Source organism: Periplaneta americana, chromosome 13 (assembly GCF_040183065.1).
Source record: "Periplaneta americana isolate PAMFEO1 chromosome 13, P.americana_PAMFEO1_priV1, whole genome shotgun sequence".
NCBI lineage: Eukaryota > Metazoa > Arthropoda > Insecta > Blattodea > Blattidae > Periplaneta > Periplaneta americana.
In genome coordinates, this window is record NC_091129.1 from 47,116,637 (window position 1) to 47,134,520 (window position 17,884).

Genomic DNA, 17,884 nt, shown 5'->3' on the forward strand with positions numbered 1-17,884 from the left:
ATTCACCGCCAATTTATTTTCCTCTTATACTAGATTGAATCACGTGGCTTGAATCTCCCTACTAAACACATGCGTTAAGAACGGTTGTAATGTCAGTAAGTTGTATATCGTTGTTGATTTTTATGAAATGTTGTAGTACTAAAAAATATATATATATATTCTGTTCTGGAGACAGAAAAAGTTCCTTAAAATCAATATGACTACATAAGAACATGAAGAATTCTGTAGAAAATGTTGGTGAATATGGTGAATATAGATATACAACATCATCAGGGATCAGTCTAGCCCTATTGATATTCAATTAATTTTTTCTTCCTCCTGAACAATTATTTTCGGTATTGTCAGATAGGAAATGTCATAAAATTAACAACGATATGCCGCGTACTGTAGAAATAACAAATATTCACAGCTTACAATTTATTATTATGAAATAAGACGGAAAGAGTTAAATAACTTTAAAATAATGTATGTATGTATGTATGTATGTATGTATGTATGTATGTATGTATGTATGTATGTATGTATGTATGTATGTATGTATGTATGTATGTATGTATGTATGTATGTGTAAAGAGACAGATACTCAAATGCAGACAAAACAGTAGGCTAAATATGTCTTCAGAATTATTAAACTTGTTTTGTATCTAAATTTGTCGATTATTGAGAAGTTCCCAGAATTACATCATGACGAAAGAGCCCTCTTTCCTACGAGGTTAATGCAGGTTATAGCTTCAATGGAAAACCTTGAACAACTCTTTCTCCATTTTATTTCATAAAATTCGGTGCCGCTTCTTGATTGCGTTTCAATACTACATAAATTCAAATTGTTCCCCGACGAACGTTGTGATAATAACAAAAGCATGAAAAGGGGCATTCGATTTGGTTTAAAAGATAATCTCAACTTATTCACTTGGAACGTATGAGAGCTATATGCCAAAAAGGATGAAAATATCATTTTGATAAAACAGAACGTGTATATTGTATTATAATACAATCTATTACAGAGGGACCACTTGAAGTTTTAGGAAAAAGATACACGAATTTTATTACAGAAGGGAAGAAGTTAAATTATGGAATAGATATTAAAAAGTGTTAATGAGGAATAATTCATTCAGTTTTTTGCCCAAAGCCAGGTCTTTCACTGGAAACCCAGCTTTCTCCAGCCTTTCTTATTTTCTGCCTTCCTATTTTTCTCCTCATATGATCCATATATGTTAATGTCGTCTATCATCTGATAACTTCTTCTGCTCCGATCTCTTCTTCCGTTCACCATTCCTCCCAGTGCATCCTTCGGTAAGCAGTTTTTTCTCAACCACTGACCCAACCAATTCCTTTTCATCTTCCTAATCAGTTTCAGCACCATTCTATCTTCATCCACTCTTTCTAACACAGGTTCATTTCTTATTATGTCTGTCCACTTCACACATTCCATTCTTCTCTACGAAAATATTCACATTTCAAATGCTTCTATTCGTTTCTCTTCATTTCGTTGTACTGTCCATGTTTCTGCCCCATATAATACCACACTCCGTATAAAGCATTTCACTAGTCTATTCCATAGTTCTTTCTGCAGATGTCAGCAGAAAATGGTCCTTTTTCTATTAAAGCTTTCTTCGCCATTGCTATCCTTTTTTACTTCCAGGCAGCGCCTCATGTTACTGCTTATAATACACGCAAGTATTTCAAGCTGACAACTTGTTCTGCTGCCTCATATACAATTCGCAAGTTTACGTTCTTTATTTTTCTGTCGACAACCATGGCCTTCGTCTTGTTTGCATTTATTTTCATCTCATAGTACTCACAGCTGCAAATTATGCTACAATTGTATCTTGTTTTTTTTTTTTTTTTCATTTTTCAAATTTACTATATTGGTTCGATACTCTAACAAAATATGTCATGCTAACCCACGTTTTCTTAGGTGTGGATGGATTTGGTGTAAGTGTAGTATATTTAATGTGTGAGAGCTTATTCTTACGTTCCTTAGGCACATGATCTATTGCATATTTACTGAGACCGTTGATTTCTGCTAGTTTGTCTGTGTATTTATATTCGTTTTCGTAACAGACTTTACTTAAGTGGACTGTTAATGTTCTATAAATGAGGAACCCAAATTTACTGAATTTGTGTACCTCAGGATGACTGAAAGTACTGTGGATAGAATGGTCGCTGGATGTAGGTTTCCTAAGAGTGTCTAAATTTATTTTAGAATTCTTTATGAAAATTCTTAAGTCCAAAAGAAAAAAATTGCGGCTGAATCAAAAGTGAACGTTATAGCTGGGTGCAATTGATATCCTTTAGTATCATCTTCTCTTCTGCTAACGTCATATTATTAGCAAATCTTACGCATTTTATTTTTCTTCCTTCTACTATTTCTCCTCTCATGTTCTGAAAACAGTTCTTCACTAAATTATAAAGCAAGTTATGAAATACCGAAATGAGAAATTCCAAAAACTCATAGCGATACCTTAGAATGAGTGATCAGCTGTGTCAGAGATTATGTATTGGGAACAAAGAATATGCATACAAGATCATGACGCATTAATAACAATGAGAGAGGTAAGAGGTATACTGCAGAATTGAAATCATGAAATATACAGGTATTTACTGACTCTTAATGAGCTGTTGTCCTGCGGAATTTTTTAGTACTAGTCCCCCCTCTCTGACAACGCAGTTAACTGGTTCTCCTCCTATCTTTATGACAACCAGCAGTGTGTAATTTTTAATGACCAATATTCAACATGGCGGGCAGTAAAAACGGGGATACTCCAGGAATTCGTACCGAGGCCTATTCTATTTGCAATCCATATAAATGACACATCTCAGACTCTAAAATACAGTAAATACGTGCTCTTTGCTGATGATGTCGTTATATATGTACATACTTACATGACCTGAAAATCTAAAATATGATACAATAGACAAATTGAACTCAATATCAGCATGGTCCACAAAATTCGATTTAACTTTGAATCCAAATAAGTCACAGGCAATTCTAATCGGGCAACAACGGCTCTTACGTATTTTAAAATCAGCTATTATAAATTCTATAAACTTAAATGAATCTGTAATCCCATTCAATCCCTCTATTAAATATCTAGGTGTTTACATAGATGAGGAATTTGCCTGAACAATTTTCGACCCTTTCAACTAAAAAGAATTCACATACAAACATTGATGATGCCACATTTTGACTACTGCGACATTCTATTAACAGATTTAAATTCTAATTTAGCCCAAAGATTACAACGAGCTCATAATGCCTGCATAAGTTTCATTTGCAACATCCAGAAATACGACAACATTACAGCTTCCCTTGAAACGCTTCAAATGAATAACATTATAGGACTGGAGATATATCCATTCAATAATTCTCCTATATCGCATCATAAATACCTCTTCGCCTAACTATCTCTCAGTGCATTTTAATTTCTTGTCCTCATATCACAGCCCGAGTACTCGTTCTAAAAATGACCCTTTATTATCTATGCCTAACCACAAAACAGCTCACTATTCTTCCTCTTTTACAACACCAGCAATTCGTTTCTGGGATTCCCTACTTTCTCAGGAACCGTCGAACGATATTGCAATTTAAAAGTAAATTATTCAAACATGCGACCAGTTGTAAGCCACATAGCTCTTAACTTCAGATTTACTTTTCTCGTATACATTACTTGATTTTATCATGGCTGTTTTACGTACTTTTATCATTAAAATTATAAATTTCTTTTTATCTTACTGATTTTTAGTACACATTTTATTCACTATTTCTGAAAATATGTTTCTCTTCTTCTTCATTCATGTTTAATTCTCTCTTGTGTGTATGTGTGTATATAGAATTCCTCAGTATTGTAGCCTGTAGTTATAAATTACGTCTCAATTTGTAATTCTTGCTATTTGTAACATTGGTACATTTACCACTTTTATATTAATTGTGTGTAACTTCTAAGCCTTATGTTATTCTGTAATTATTATTTAGTATATTTGTATTATTTGACTTGTGCTTATATAAGTACATAAACTTTTTAGTGTTCTTTAAATATTAATTTGTAATTATTATTAATTATTATTAACTTGTATAATTATAAATTTTATCACTTTGTCTTGCTTCTGACTAAGTGGAAGAGAAGGCCTAATGGTTTCAACTTCGTCAGAATGAATAAAATTATTATTATTATTATTATTATTATTATTATTATTATTATTAACAACAGTGTAAATGTAAAATCATACAGAATTTAAACTGCCAACTAAACCAACAAATTACTGAGAACAATGAAGAAGACTTAATTATAAAGAGAAATTATATGAATTATTAAGGACTAAGAAGAAAAAAAAGTTACAGGCTACAGGAATAATGTAAGGTTACTAAGAGGTTAATTAAACATGGAGGAATTATACTTACTCCAAGTCTACTATAAATCATCATTATTATGTGCTTGAAAAATTCCTGTAGAATGGACAATGGCAATAGTAAAGTCACTCTTTAAGACATGTAATAGAAGATTTGAGAGGGCAAACATGAAAGAATGTCTCCTTAATTAGGATGTATTATGTATATGAATGATTAACGTTAGGAATAATTAATTATTAATCTTATATTCACAAAATAATTTGTAAAATCCAAACGGCTTCAGAAAAGAAAAATCATATGTGTGTATAGTGATGTAGCTTAGTGAATTAATCACAAATATGTTAGTAGATAAAAGACGTGGCAATTGCTGCCCATTATCTCCAATTGAACACAATAATATCTGTAATGACCAAGTCATTCTCGAATTTTCTGAAGATGGCTAGATCCACAATGTAGTAGTAGTAAATAACGTTATAATACGGTATTTCATTTACCTTGGCTGCATCGCATCATACCAACTGGAGAAAGACAGATACCAAAAAATAAAACGACTCCATTTTATGTGTGAAACTATAGAGAGAGAAATGAAGAAGGAATTAAGAATTGTTTCGATTATTATTATTATTATTATTATTATTATTATTATTATTATTATTATTATTACTATTATTATTATTATTACATTCTACAATGTATTAGCTCCACCCTTAACATATTGCGGAAAAAACTGGGCTCTGAAAAGAGGAGAGAGAAGAAGACTAGAAACAACTGAAATACGTTTTCTAATAAAAGAAGTTTCGGGATATTTCTTAAGCAATATTTAAACTGTGCATCTTTTCTTACAATTACAGCCACAATGAACCATAAAGCGACGCATGCATCACTCTTGTGCGCACGGGTAGGAGCAAATAGTTCCAAGTGCTCCCTATAATGAACGGGGATCCTCTTGCTTCATTTCATGCAACACTAGCTTTGCTTGTCATTTGGGTAAGTATAAAGATCTAGGCATACTTTCATTCAACAATACACAATGCACAAAAAATTAGTATTATATTCAGTTAGGGCCTACAAAGATTTTGTTATAATTGCTACTGTCTTTCATAGAATAGCCGCAGAGTGAAATAAGGATCATCGTCATTTAAAGAACTTAAAACCACAGCTAATCGCGTGCTTAATGAAATAACTTCCTTCATATTAAGTATCTTGTTCTGTTTGTTTCCATCAATTGCAACAGTAGCTCAAAATAACTTACTAGCAATATTACTGAATAAAATATAAGAGCTATTAATTCTGAGCAATATTACTGAATAAAATATAAGAGCTATTAATTCTGAGCAATATTACTGAATAAAATATAAGAGCTATTAATTCTTTCTTACTCAGATTTCTTAGGAAATCTGGCATCAAACTCTTTCGATTACGTTTTTTTTTTTTTTTGCATTCAATAATACAATAATTATGATAGTAGCTACAGCGACAGTCGCGCAATGAAGCGAAGAACATTACTACATGCCCCTCTCTTTGGTTCATGTAAACACAAAGAGAAATGAGGTAACATACATGCAACTATTTGAACTTGAGTTATGCAATGTTTCATGCGTAGAGGCACGAAAAGATACACCGTCTAAACGTGCCTTTAAGAGATCATAAATCAAGTTCTGCAATACAAGAAGAATCAAAATATAACAGTTAGGGAAGATAGCTTTAAGGGAATCTGGTTTCAGAATATAAGAAGAGTGAACAATACCCGGCAAAAACTCTTGTGGTATTTCAATCAAGAGGTTGAAGAACAATGGGACGACCCAGAATTCGCTGGGAAAATTATATGAGTTGGAACAGGCCTTGACGCCTAATCTATACAGCAGAATAATAATAACACAAATTTTAGTGGATTATTTTACGACATTTTTTCAACTATTGTGAGTATGTAGAGTCTGAACGATATAAAGGTGATAATGCAGGCGAAATGAGTCCAGTTTAGCGCCGAAAGTTACCCAGCATTTGCTCTTAATAGGTTGAGGGAAAACCCGGAAAAAAACCTCAACCAGATAATTTATCCCAACCAGGATTCAAATCCGGGTCGTTTCACGGTCAGACAGGCAATCCGTTAGTCCACAGCGGTGGACAATAACACAAGTTAAAGAACGAATTTCTTCAAATAACATTTTAGATAATACATGGCCTTAATCTCAGTGACTTCTAATTTGATATTCATCTTTTTTCTACATGGAACATATTCCATTAATCTTACCGATTTTAGGCCAAAAAACCCCTAATATGAAAGGCTGGCCTCCGAACTTTGACAAGTATGGTAGTTACACTTTGTGAAGCAATAATTACATATCTCTTTCTGGAATATTATCTTTCAAATGTGTGTTTATTACAAAAAATTATAATATTTAAGCAATTTTAAATGCCCAGCATTTTAAAGGGAAAGAAGAGATAAAATACCTTACAACGTCAACAGTTTTATAGTTACAAGTGAAGGTAAACTGACATAGAGTTATAAAAATGTGCTCATGGTACATATAGTTCACATTCTGGTCTCGCGTTGAAAACTATAACACCGACCATAAAAAATGTTGAAGATATCCATTGCTGCTTTTCTACTTGCTTATGCACTTTTCTTCATATGTACAGGTAAGCTTCTTTAATTAACTTTATTGAATTCAGCATGCTCTATAACAAAATATTTAAGACTACATGCTATTGTATAATTTAATTTATTAATCTGACCCAGTATTTTGCGTTTGCCTTGCGACACAGAATAGCTCACAATAAAATTTAAAATGAAAAATTATATAAGCAGGTTTCAAACAAAAATAAATATACAATTATATGCAATAACTAATATATATATAGGAATAATAATAACAATATATTACAATACATTATTATTAGGAAGTGGAATCTTTCTCTTTCATACTCTAAAGCAGTAAATAAATCGAATTATTGAAATTTGGAGTTAAACAACACTTTTTAAATTGATATCAATAACAGTAAATTATGGCATAAAAGAGTAAAATGATATTTAGTTTTATTCACGAGTGGAATGTTTAGCGTCCGAGGCGAAGCCGAAGGTGATAATTCTCACTCGCGCATTAAATCTCTTACTCTAGTGTGTTATAAAATATTTTATCCATTACTGGTATCTGAATTTGATTTTAAATAGTAAATCTCTTCTTTGTAATCTGTTCTTTGTGAAGAAGTTATAAATGAATGAATGTATGGACTTTATTTTTACTAATGTGTTGCTTGTCATGGAGAGAGTGATTTAAAAAATTTAATTCACTGCTGTGAGTTAAATTTTTAATTCGCTGCAGAGAATAAAGCCATTGTTTAGGCTTCAAAGGACACTTAAATAAATATCAGTTTACATACCAGTCATGGATAAAAGTAAGTTATTATATACTCGCATACAGTACCGTAGATTCCCCTAACTATGGCCCACATTTGTCACATTTTTCTTTGTATATTCAATACTATTCATCCAAATTAAGTGAAATTTTGGCTTCTGACTCTTGTAAGTGTATATTAAATAAATATTGACATATGTGTTTGAAATTATTTAATTGCAAGTGTTAAAAAAATAATAAGCATTGGTACATATTTGTATTCTGAGTTGCCCAACTATGGTCCACTCATATATTCATGCTTGAAAGCATGAATGGACTATAGCTGGAGCTGTAATTATTCGTAAATTAATACACTGAGTTTCTAATTTAAAGGTAGAAACATAATCTAGCACAGAAATATTAAAAATAAATGAAAAGTACATGGATTCTTTTTATTAGTACAGATTGCATAAACACACAATAAACAAATGAAATCTGAATCATTTTCCTGCAATAATGAACAACTACACTCACCGGCAAAAATACCGGGCCACCTAAAGTTTCTCAATTTTTTTTTTATGAGGTGAGAATCAGAAAACCCATTATGAAATGAAGAAAACATTGCCTACCAGAAAAAAATAACTTTTTCATTATCACTTGCGCTATTATTTTCAACGCAAATAATGGATATAATTAAAAGGTGTAAAAACTTACAAATTGTTTCAATTTTTTTCCAAATGTTCAACTGATTTTGTGGTCACCCAGATGTTACTAATAGCGGATATTGCCTCCCCGTGACTGTATGACTGTTACTATTCGCCGATTCATCCTTTCGATCAGATTCTGGATGTCAGTCTGGTCGATACTATTCCATTCTTTACTTAAAACATTTCGGAGCTGCTGTAAGTTGCTGTGAGGAGATAGTCGACTCCCGCACATGTTCAATAGGGTTTATATCAGGACTTCTTGCTGGCCATGCCATCCTATTCAATCCAACGTCGTGAAGGAACTCATCCACGATTCTTGTAGCATGAGGGCGAGCATTGTCATTCATTAACAGGAACTTTTCACCAATAAGTGGTGCATATGGTACCACATGTTAAATTAGACCTTCTTCGATGTATCTTGGAGCAGTGAAAGCACCTCCATTAATGAAAACAAGTTCTATGTGAACTTCATACGAAATTCCATCCCATACCATTACTGATCCACCTTGGAAACTCACACGTGAACTGAAGGTACATGAAGGAAAACGTTCTCCTTCTCTTCTCCATACTCTTTCACGTCCATCTGTAAACTAAATCTCGATTCATCTGTGAAGCGCACTCGTCGCCACTGCCCCAGGTTCCAATTAGCTTGATTGTGAGCAAAACGTAATCGTTCAACACAATGTTGTTGGAGCAATTCTGGGCCTTTAGCTGGTCTTCTGGAATTCAGCCCACATTCATCCAGACGTCTGCTTACAGTTCTCTCACTCACGTTAACTTGTCTCATTTTCTGGAAGGCTCTTCTGGTCCCAAGAACTGCAGCCACATAACGCTGACTATTCTCATCTTCTATCAATGCAACCATTTTGCTGAATCGGTAGGACTTAGTGACATTTGTGTACAATGAAGTGCTCCAATACTGCCTCAAGAGAGCTTACCAGTTTGTAGTTCTTCAGCATAGCTTGAAATGAGTACGAGAAGTTTAGACACAATATTGCAAGGAGAACGAATCTCCTTTTCAGATCATTGTTGGCTATTACGTATTCAGTATAACATTGTTACGTATCACAAAATAAATTAATAACTAAATGAACCTCAGCACACCTACATTTATTTAAAAAATCCTACAATTTTTTAAAATTTTAAAGAAAATATATTTGGCCCAGTTTTTTGCTGGTGAGTGTATATTAAAGAACAAAAGTACGGTATCAAAATAAACTAACACATTCTTAGCAAAATATTATGCAAATAAATTCACTGATAATGTTTTTTTACGACATTGAGAACTATATTCAGTAGGCTTATTTCTATCCTTTGAATCTCCACTTCTCTTGTAATTCTGAAATTGAAAATAGATTTCTCTTTTTCGAGATGCATATAGGGTTTTCAATTTGTTTTATTATGTTTTCCTTTCTGTAGGATAAAATGTCTTCCATTTCTCGCCACCTCAGTAATTGCCGCTTCTTACTATACATGAAACAACAGTTCCATTGTTCTTTACTTCCAAAATTTTCCCTGGCCACAATTCCTCCTCATAAGTAACTACCATATAACTATGTGCCTTTAACATTATTTTAACAGATTTCGTCTTCTTTTCCACATCTGACTCACTGTCTGTAAATATGGAGAGTACACCGGAAACATAATCTGTATCCAATTCAATTTCATCGCTCTCATAGTCACTTACAGGGACGGTTGTGATCCTTCTACCCTGACGTTTTCGTTTCACCGGACCATTATTCGTGCTAGTACCATTGATGCTGGAACAGCGTGTTTCTTTATGTACTGGTCTATAATGTTAAAATGGTGTTTAAGAATATACTGAGGTACCGTATTTGCAGAAGTAAATAATCAAATTGTTCACATTTCATTAAAACAAATATTTCAAAATGAAATACAACTATGGTCCAAGAAAAATTGTGGTACATAGTTGAGGACTGACTTCTAGCCTTGAGGTTAAACATTTTTCACGCAGAGTCCTTAACCTCTGCCAGTCTAATTATTACGTGAAAGTAAACACTATATAGCCAGGTTTAATTGTACAGAGGAGAGCTTAATAAAACAGTCAAACACAAACTCAATGATTTCGTGTCTTCACACATTCAATAGAACGATGCACACTGACCTTGTTAAGCATCCATATCATTGCCACGTGTAATGGTAGATAGAAGCATTTATGGGGAACATAATTCCATCACAGTGGTGCCTTAAATGGCAAACACCGAACTCTTGGGGGACTAAGTAGTACATAATGCTTTTTGGACCATAGTTGGGTGCCTGGACCATAGTTATGGGAAATTACGGTAATTAATAATGAATGTGTAGTTTCATTTACCTCACAAACACTAATCTACACACAAATTAACTTACCTATGAAAGAAAGCACTTCAATTTTCATTGCTAGTCTTAAAATTGGATCATCCTTAGAGCTTCGACATTGTCAATGTAGAAGTTAAAGTAACACACTAACTTCTGTATAGAAAATAATGAAGATTTTCACAATTTTTTCTCTTCCATGTTATTGATTATCGGGTACGCGGGATAGCGAATAATACACCTGTAAATTTTATCGTTGGACTTGGACATCCCGCTCATTACTTTTACGCTCGAGAAAATCACTGGATTATGGTACGGAACCTGTTAAATGTAGCAACCTTCTTTCTCTATTTCACTATCAGTCAATCACTATAAAGTTGAAGAATAGAATTCGAAATCTTGGTAAGCTTTTTTCGGATATTCAATAAAATTCCACACTGAACACTACACATAAGTAGTGGGTGCACCGTTGAAGTCTCGTTGATTGCTGGGAATCGTTACATAGCTTTGTAGGAGTCAGAGAGCTGGAAAATAGCGCTTACAATCGGTTTAAATTCGACAGGTCGGAGTTACAACCGGCTAGGTTGAACATCATACCAAATATTCGATTGTCGGGCGATTATAGTCAACAGTCCGAAGACAGGTCTGAACCTCACAATGATACAAGAAGGCACCATTTATAAGGCAACCAAATCAGGAGATAATGGGGTAGGATGACCAGTTTCTTTTCCCCTCCATTTTATATATCGCCGACTAGCTACATATTACACTAATCCAACTTCAGATATAAATGTCTAAATAATGTTACTGAAAGGACAAGTTTTCTGTCATTAATTTATTGCAAATATAGAAAGTTTGTTTCCTTTATACTGAAGAAAACAAGATTTAACCACTTGTAATATTCAACTCCTAAATTTACAGTTACAAGCACTTAGATTTCGACTCGCGCCAGAGCTCTACCTTCTTATATTAATGAAAACTTGACACCATCTTGTGACGTCTTTGGTGTAGCTTTTGCAGAGAATTATGAAAAAATTTGATTCAAATTATCTGTGATTATTATTTTTAATTATTCAATTAGAGGCTAATGCATTCAGTAATGAAAATCAAGCGTGCTTTTATCCATTCTCTAACCCAAAAGGACAGGGAAGGATATATTAAAAAAAGGCACGGCCCATTCATTTTCCCGAATTCGGACATAGAATATATAACAGGCTGTAGTAACCGTAATGATAGATATAGACCTGCATAAAATGGAGTCAATACTTCATTTCTTCCCCATGTGCGAATACTTAGACGTGATATTAAAATTTGCACTTCATAACTTATAGGTTCACCTGCTTCAAATCTTCTTTTTTACAATAGCAGCAACATTATTCATATTATATTGCTCGGTGAATCTATATTTCCCTTTAAAATTCTCGTCGGTAAATTTAAATGGATTAAAACGAGTTTGTACTGCTTTATTTTTCTATTGCCAAAATTATTTATACCATCAATGTCTTCAATGTCCTCTGTACTTATTAAATAATCGTTTAAATCTTCCATTTGGGTTGTTTAACTTCTTTTAAAGGAGATATTTAGCTCAGTTTTCGAGAAAATGTCAGGAAACAAACGATCAGCTGTTTACGGCTTATACTAGGGTGATAGGTTGTGTAACGATTATCATGTGTAATAAATTGTACATTGACATCAATTTATTTTCACTTTAATTTTTATTGTACCTGAGTTTTTGAATGTACTTCACTCCCACCCCTTCTACTAATGAAAATTGTCCCCCACACACAACCAAGGCCGCATATAGTAAACAATACTGAGTTAGTGAGTATAGTATGTTTCAGAAATATGTTCGCGTTTTCAAGTAATGAAAGAGCTTTAAATATTGTACCATATTTTCGCACAGGTACTCTCGTCCGTTTGCATCCGTCACATCCCGATTTCCCCCACCTGCTTCTGCTCGCCCCCCTGTAAAGCCTAGTGGCTGGGCTGTCTTAGCTCTCTTTTGAAAACATTAATTTCTGTTGGGAATTAGACATCTAAGTAATATTATACAACTGTTTAAAATAACATAAATAAAGGGGCTTCGTTAAGTAATTAACTGTCAAGTGATTTCCTCCCTTTCTACGATCCTGCAACATAATCACTTGCACGGACAGTAGATAGCATGTCTGAGTAATTTTATCTGTGCGGGTCGGGCAGAAGTAAAAATTGAATTTACAGTACGTAAGGTACTCTTTTATAGAGTAGGTACAGAATTATTTCAACATGAGTTACTAGTACAAAGGACGAAACTGGTAATTGGAATTAAATGCAATAGTCTATAGTGCGATAATATGAACAAAAGAACTGAAGCCTATATCGAAATGAACGGTCACCATTTTCAAAAATATGTTTAAATATCCATATAATGATTATTTTTCAATTTAACTTCATTCTCTATATTTTACGCTAATGTGTTGTAGACAGTATACGAGTAATATACACTGCATAATGGATAACTCAGTTCGTGAGTAAAAATACTTATTGTTAATGCTGTACTGTATTTTGATTAAACAAAAACTTAATGAAAATTTTCAAACTCAAAATTTCGATATTTCCTAGTTTACGTAATCGAATGAACTACTTTTCTTTCCTTCTTTTTGTTTGTATTTTACGCCAGTATCATCGAACTTTAGTCGTGGAAGGGGGTAGCAAACGGTGTTTCCGGTTCTCAACCGTTAATCCAAAGGTATAGCCAGGTTAATATTAAAAATGTCAGTAACAATAAAATGACGTCCCTGTACAACTTTTATATATACAACAGCTTATACGCTGTTTATTAGTCACGTTTTACGTTCCAACGGTGTAAAAGTCCTGTATAACCTTTATACATGCATAGTTTATTAGCAAAATGAAAATGTATACCTAAAAAGAAGTTGTTATTCATATATAATTCTTTTTAACTACTGTAAGTACACATACATTATTATTATTTCGTTAAGAATTCATTTCTAAGAAGATAGAATGTAAGTTTTAAGAAAGAATTTAATTCCTGATGGCTGTAGTTTTACGCTTCATGTTGTTGTTATTGAAGATAGGTAATCTTAATATCTAGATGGCTCAGTGACGTGATCTGCCTGTTGTATCTAAAAGCCGCAGCCGTTCTCCCACAAAGAGAGCGAAACAAATTGAGCCTTCGGTAAACCGAATAATAATAATAATAATAATAATAATAATAATAATAATAATAATAATAATAATGGCTTTATTTAACCTGGCAGAGTTAAGGCCGTAAGGCCTTCTCTTACACTCAACCAGGATTAAAACTTGCTTACACAGTTGAACATAAAACTGGATCGGAATTAAATAATTACATACTGATACAATTTAGGTACATAATGAGATCAAAAGAGGTAGTTACATAAAATTTACCTCATAAATTAAAAATAAACATAGTGGAATACATATTAATGTTGTTAGAATCAAATACGAATCACATAAAAACAGAAGCTGATAATTCAATAAAAATGTACACAGAAAAAATAAAAATAAACACATTGGTATACATATTAGTATTAGATTACAATTAAGTAGGATTTACATAATTAAACCAGAAACCGACAATTGAATAAAATGTACACAAAAATTGATTAATAATGAAAAAACAACACAGTGGGATACATATTGACGTTAAGGCAGTCCGCATGGTGGAAGAGCTTTGCATACTGCCTACAGCGCTAAGCGCTCAGTATTGCTGTAAAATTAAAATTATTGAGAACCGGTTTTGCAAGACTCTAGTAGGAGTTCATCAAGTGCCTTCTCAATCATTCCACGAAAATCTGAGCAATTGATAAAAAAGCGACATGCAGATTAATAAATGTTGAGGAATGAAAAAAATACAGTTTTCTTACTCATGAGAACACTTTAAATACATCTGGTGAAAATTTTGAGTTATGCAAAGGCTACTTCTTAGAAGAATCAGGTGAAACTAATTCATTCATTGAAGTGATACTAGAAAAGAAATTAGGTAATACATAAGATATACCAAACACAGACAAAAGAGGGGGAAAAATCACGATGAAAAAAGTAGTCAGAAGTAGATAAGACTGAAGTTCGAAATCATATTTTGTCTTCCCCATTGCATGAGAGTCATTACTCCATACAAAGTAATAAATACATTCCGCACATTTAATAATATCAATAATGTACAAGTCGTACTGTGAAAAGAGTTCAACCATTAAGCAGAACAATCTATGAAGCAATATTTCATTCATTTATTCTTTCCTTTATAAAACAAAGACTGATACTTATCATAAGTGTGACTGTTACAGATGAGATTAAAAATTCTTCAGAATGATATACGAATGGCACTATAGCTGTACATAATGCGTGTATAAATCACAAAGAAGAAGAAGAAAAGGCATATACTGTAAAACTGGATGATAAAAATGCCTCCAAGAAAGAAAACTTTATGAGAGCTAAAATTTTGACAAATTGACATGGAACTACTGCATTGATTGAACCGAGAATATCATGAAGGACATAATTTAATATCGCATAAGAAAGAAAGTTCTCTTCCATTCACTCAAGTGCATGATCCAGATTGTCACAATATCTATGCGAATTAGAAAACAAATCGTAATATTCAGGATATGCACCCAGATTTAATTTCAAGCGACGAAGAATTGTGAATAATAGTAACAATAATAATAATAATAATAATAATAATATTATTATTATTATTATTATTATTATTATTATTATTATTAATATTGGAATATTGATGTTAAGTTTTCTTCTGTGTCTAATCAATGAAACACATATATTAATTTTTACTAACAAGGAACAGTTTTACACATTTCTCAAATTATTTATTCTTGATATTATGCACACAATTATTACATTTTTTTTACTATACCTTCCTATATTCCTTGCATAGTACCTCTTCGGTCAGGTTCTATTTTAAATAACATTTTAGGTTTCTAAAGCAGTGATCTAAATTGAAGTATATTTCTTATTAATATGATTAATTTAAGTTAAGAATAATAATTGAAATGCAAAGAAATGTTATTTAGATATGGATAACACTAATATTAGCTAAACTAGGGAAGTTATAGATACCGGTAGATTTACAGCTTTTAATTCCTTATTTTTACCATAATGTGAACAGAGTATTGCAATTATAAATAAATATTAATGTAAATATCACAGTGTATCATTTAAACACACAATACTTCATATACAAGAAATTTGATTCCAAAATAATCATAATGTAATAATATGTTATACACCTAACATGAAGGGAATAATTTGATCAGATAGCTGTCAGGAAGAGGTAAGTCACGCATACACTTAATATTTAGAGAATAAGTCAACTTTGATAGCGGCCAGAAAGAGTAAGTCATGAATACCCCTGGATCTCAAGAGAGAAGACAATTCTGATAGAGGCCAGAAACAGATAAGTTATGAATATGCTTCGTAATCCAGCTACCTAAAGACGGAAGTTAAAGAAACATTGGGTATCTAGTACGTCAAACACAGGTAATGCAACGGATAAGGATATAAAAGTCGTCGCTGCGTGTTCGTGGAATACAGTCAACTCCCAACATTCTGAAGCTATACTAGCAAACACATGCTTGATCCATAATATTCATTTTCGTCGTGATCTTTGCAGTGAATAATAACTTGCATTCGTAAGTTACGGAACTTGAACATATGCAGATGTCACTTGAAATTATTTTATATTCCAAGAAATTATTTCAATAGCACATGACGTTATTGGTGCATGATGTAGTACAAGATATTCCTATTTTGTATATTTTTTCGTGTTTCATTAGGATATTGCATATGTCACTCATCACTGAAAATCCTCTAATTTTCATGTACTTTTCTAGAAATTCCCTAAAATGTAGATTATAGGCCTATAATTTATTAATTGGGATGTTGGCACTGAACATCATGGTAGGCTACACAAATCCATGCTAACGTCGAGTTAATATCTTCATAATTTTCAGATTTTGATGGTACTGGTTCTTTTGGATTATGCTCAACACACTTTTTGTGCCTTTTGGTATTGCAGCGTCTTTGAATGCACAGTTTTTGTCACTTTTACGTTTATTTTACACAATTTATATGTAATGATGTCTATATTTACATTGAAAATATTAGTTAAAAAATATCCTCAACTATGCCCTGCAATATTACACGCCTGAGCGTCTTGACAAAGGCATTTTACCTCTGCAATGAGCCTTCAATCGGCCACAAAGATGTAGTTATTTAAATAATACGACTAGTAAGAGCAGTGATCGATAACGCTACTCACTATGACTGCGTCCGGTTTTGATTTTCTAGAGGAAGAGGGCAGAGGATGCGTGACTATTTTGTATACGAACGTACGTGTACCAGCGATGTGACGTCACAAATACTTCGAATCAGACAACCTCATTCCAGTTTATAGGTAGCTGGAATACGAAGCCTACTCATGAATATCGGAAAATGGCTGTTTTACTGTCATATTTCACTAACCTGTTGACTTCTGATTTCAAACAAAACAATTATATGGTTCCCTAACTAAATGAGATACCTAGAATTACTGGAATTAAAAAAAAAATGCTCCTCCTGAAAAATGTGATTTTTTTACTTATATTGTTTTCCTCTGGGATGAGTGATATTATGTTTTGTAAATGGAACTGTACCAAAAGGAGAATTTGCTTTTTCGGGTGCGAATTCTATAATTTAAATATGTATAATGTGGTATTTTTTATTTCAATTTCAGTAAATTAAAATTAATTCAAATGACAGGACTACATACTTCGTTCAGTATAAAGATATTGCTCCCACTAACTTCAAAAGGATAATTGTCTTTTATGATTTATGATCTGAAAAAAAGGAAACTGTGCGAGCATTGAATCTATAATATGTATCTTCTAAAGAACAAATGGACGTTCCATCTTTTAAAACATTGTGAATGAGATATTTATCTCACTTCCAATTTTCTGATGATGCAAGTGAACTTTCTAACCACGGGATAAGTCAGAACAAAAGATAACAAATTGACAAAATCCTGTCTCCATAGATCTGTAGTTAATAATATTATCCAAAACTGAAGTAATTTGGAAGAATATTTTCAGAAATATTTTTAACCCTCCACCGAGCAAGATCACAGTGATTATCGCTATAACAGACGTTATTGTTCC

General features: G+C 32.7%; 1 long non-coding RNA gene across 1 annotated transcript in view; it reads left to right on the plus strand.

Moving 5' to 3' along the window:
• Positions 1-6,843: 6,843 nt before the first annotated feature.
• LOC138711857 (uncharacterized) overlaps positions 6,844-17,884 on the plus strand; it is a 35,926-nt gene continuing 24,885 nt past the window's right edge. The window contains exon 1 of the long non-coding RNA XR_011335504.1: positions 6,844-6,991. This is a non-coding gene — a long non-coding RNA (uncharacterized lncRNA). The remainder of the gene's footprint in view (positions 6,992-17,884) is intronic.